Here is a 3,927-nt window from a genome sequence, read left to right as displayed (position 1 = left end):
TCCTCCCTGGTGTTCTTTCTAGACCCCCCTTGACCAAGGAACATTTTCTTTCAGCCTGAGTCTGGAATAGCAGTAAAAACAAGAGCCTGTGTGAAACAGTGGATGTTCGTACCTTTCTAAATATTATTTGAAGAGGAAATGGAAGATGAAACTTTAGTAACAAACTGGTCCTCAACTGACTTTTACACATTTATCTTTTGCTAGTAACAGTATCATCACTCTCATCACAGCTACCAAAAGACAGGTGTGTGGTCAGGGTATTTGACTACACATGTTAAGCCCTGGTTTTAGTGTAATTGACCATTTATAGCTTTGACTCCCATAGTCATGGCAGGAAAAACAACCACGCAAAGGAAAAAGACAAATCTGGGAATCGGGACGCCAGTCCTTCAGTGGTACCCACGACCTGTGCCTTGGCTGTTCCTCATCTCTTGCGTTTCCTGTCCTGTGGTTTGCCAATAAAGTTACAGTCATCCTAACCACTTAACTCCTTTGTCCATTTTAGTGTTGTGTTTGCTTTTTTCTTTGCTTAAAATTTTTATTTTCTTTATTTATTTTTGAGATAAAGTCTCTGTCACCATGGGTAGAATGCTGTGGTGTCATAACTCACAGCAACCTCAAACTCCTGGGCTCAAGTGTTCCTCCTGCCTCAGCCTCCCAAGTAGCTGGGACCATAGGCGCCCCTCCCAATGCCAGCTAGTTTTTCTATTTTCAGTAGAGACCAAGTCTCACTCTTGCTCAGGCTGGTCTCAAACTCCTTAGCTCAGGTGATCCACCTGCCTCAGCCTCAAAGAGTGCTGGGCCCTGTGTGTAGCAATATGTTGCCACCACTGTAGGGTTATACAGAGCGTTGGTCACTGCCCTCCAAATCCCTGTCCTCTGCCTATCCATCCCTGCCTGCCCTCTCACTCCTGGAAACCAGTGATCTTCTTACTCTCCGTACAGTTTGGCCTTTCCCAGAAAGTCATATAGTTTGGATCCAACAGTAAAAATCTTTTTCAGATTGGCTTTCTGTCACTTAATAGTATGCATTTAAATTTCCTCCATGCCTATTCATTTCTTTTTAGCACTGAATAATCTTCCACTGACCAGACGTACCACAGTTTATCCATCATCTATGAAGGACATCACAGTTGCTTATGTGATGGTTTTTTTTTAACACAGTTTCCCCATCTTTGCTAATTTATTGCATTTTGTCTATTGCAGCAGTTCTCAACCTGTGAGTCACAACCCTTTTGTAACAATGAAAATACTCGGTGGCATTAGGAAGTTTGAGAATCAGTGGTCTATTGGGACAATTAAATTTTAGCTAAAATGACATATAGTCAATATTCCTCTCAAGGGCAGTCACTATTCTGATTTCCATCACTGTAGCTCACTTTTACCCTCCCTTGACTTACATATAAATGAAAGCATACAGCATGGAAACATCTGTGGCTGACTTTCCCCCCTATTTTTTTTTTAACTCTACATGATGGCTTTAAGAGTGTCACATGTTATTGCATGCATGAATAATTTATTCTTTTAAATTGCTATTCATAAAGGTTGTGGGGTTAACTTTGGGTTATTATGAACACAACACTTATTACTATTTTAAAACTTATCTTTTGGTGTCCTGACCATTCATGACTGTTAGGAATATACCCAGAAATTAAATTGCTGTTTCATATGTCTACGCATACAGGTTGAGTAGATACTGCACATAGCTTTTCAACATGTTTGCATAAATTTAAATCCTCCCCAGTCATTCTACATCTTTGCCAGCCCTTGGGGTAACCTGTCCGCTTCACTGGCATCACTCTGGGAGTAAAATGATACCGCTCTCTCTTTTTTTTAAGTTTCAGATTAATGTGAGGGTACAAACAACTAGGTTACAATGTTTGCATTTGTTAGGTAGAGTCCCTCTTGTAGTTGTGCTGTGTACCCTTACATTGTGCCCATTAGGTGGGACCACTCCACCCCCCTCCCTCCTTCCCCTGCCACCCAGCTTGAATTGAGTTTTTCTGTTATGTGGCATACGTTAGTTCATCGGCTGGCTTCACATTAGTACTGAGCACATTGGATACTTGCTTTTCCATTCTCGTGATACTTTACTGAGATGAATGTGTTTCAACTCCATCCAGGTTAATACAAAAGATGTGACGTCTCCATCTTTTCTATGACTGAATAGTCCATGGTGTTCATACACCACAGTTCGTCCTTAACCTGTCGCTGGCTTGAGAGTGATGTCTCATTATAGGGTTAATTTCTTGTTTCCCAATGCGTGAGGATTCTGAACAACTGCTCCCGTGATACCAGCCTTTGGAACAGTCTGTTTTGAGAAGCACATGTTTTATTTTTTACTTATTGATATTTTTAAGACAGTAATTTTACATGAAAGGAAAACCATTCTATTATTAAGAATGGAACTATGGGGTGGCGCCTGTGGCTCAAAGGAGTAGGGTGCCGGCCCCATATGCTGGAGGTGGCAGGTTCAAACCCAGCCCCCGCCAAAAACTGCAAAAAAAAAAAAAAAAGAATGGAACAATTAGCACATGTGACTTTTCTCAAACCTCAAGTGAATGGAAAATAACTTCAGATAAATACTTTAACAAAGAAGCTCACAGTAGCAACATCACTTCATCTGATTTTGTCAGTAATAAAAGCGTTTAAGAGACAGGTTTTTAATTTGAAAGGCCCATGGCTCACACTGCAAGACTGCTTGTGATAAATGTATACCGGGAAGTGGGCATGAGACAGGGTTGCCAGGCAAATTAATGGTATCTGTGTCCCAGCTGAGTCCTAAGTGTTACCAGATTCTTGCCAATTATTTGAAATAGGTTGGAGAAAGACGGGAAAGTCCATAACACGATTAAACAGACCCTACCCTTGCCCTTGTATTTCTTTGCTCTAGAGCCTCTTGTGTTCACCATCACGTTCTGTGTGAGAATAAAATCAATGTGTGCCCCCCAAATCGTCAACTCATCTAACTTTTTGTCTGACATCCAGACATTTTGTAGGGAAGGGAGAGAGGTTAAAGAAATATGTTAAGTATTCTTAATGCTGAACAATCATTTTCCTAAATAAGATTATAGAGCACCATTATCATTGCTAAAATATTTTATAAATTAACAGTAGGAAGCCTGTCACCCCTAAGTTAGTTCAACCATTTACTTAATGTACAATATATTTTTAATTATTATAATGTATTCTTCTAAATAAAAATGCTTCTGATTAATACCTGCCATTTTGAAGTAAGACAAAGAATTTTATTCTAATAAAATGACCATGACTATAAAAATAACAGCGATTCCACCAATACAGAGTCTAGGTCACTTACATTCAATATTTTTTAGTCTAAAAAACAAAATATTTCTTGATCTGATAATCTGATTAATAAGACTACATCATCAGTGAATGATCAAAGAAGCAGTCATACTTACAGGCATCATTGTTTATCACATAAATTTATAGTAAATAATGTTATCATCAAAAAAGTTTGATAGCCAGATAATTTACCTTGTATCCAGAATATGCCATTTGGAGTATCACTAAATTTTATGGTATCTGAATATATGTTTAATGTAGAAAATGTAAGAAAATGTAATTTTTTTAATTAAGCAAAAAATAATATGTAAGAACGTTTTTCATATTTTGATGAAATGAATTTATCAAAAGGTGGAACCACATAGAAACTTTGGTTGGTGGCACGGCCCATGTGCTGGCCTTCTCGGTGATACTGTTTTATTCATCATATACTTTTATATTTAGATATTTTAAAAATAAATATTATTTCCCTTAATAATCAAAGCAGTACAGAAGAAAATATAATTTATAATTTTTATCCAAATGATTTTTCAATTTTGTGAAATTCTTACTTCATTTTTTATTTCCCCCACTTTCCATCTCACATTGGCAAATCTAATATTATTATTTCTCAGAAATAAT

This window comes from Otolemur garnettii, unplaced genomic scaffold (genome assembly GCF_000181295.1).
Source record: "Otolemur garnettii isolate 467f Iridium unplaced genomic scaffold, OtoGar3 scaffold00061, whole genome shotgun sequence".
NCBI lineage: Eukaryota > Metazoa > Chordata > Mammalia > Primates > Galagidae > Otolemur > Otolemur garnettii.
This window is presented reverse-complemented; position numbering follows the sequence as displayed.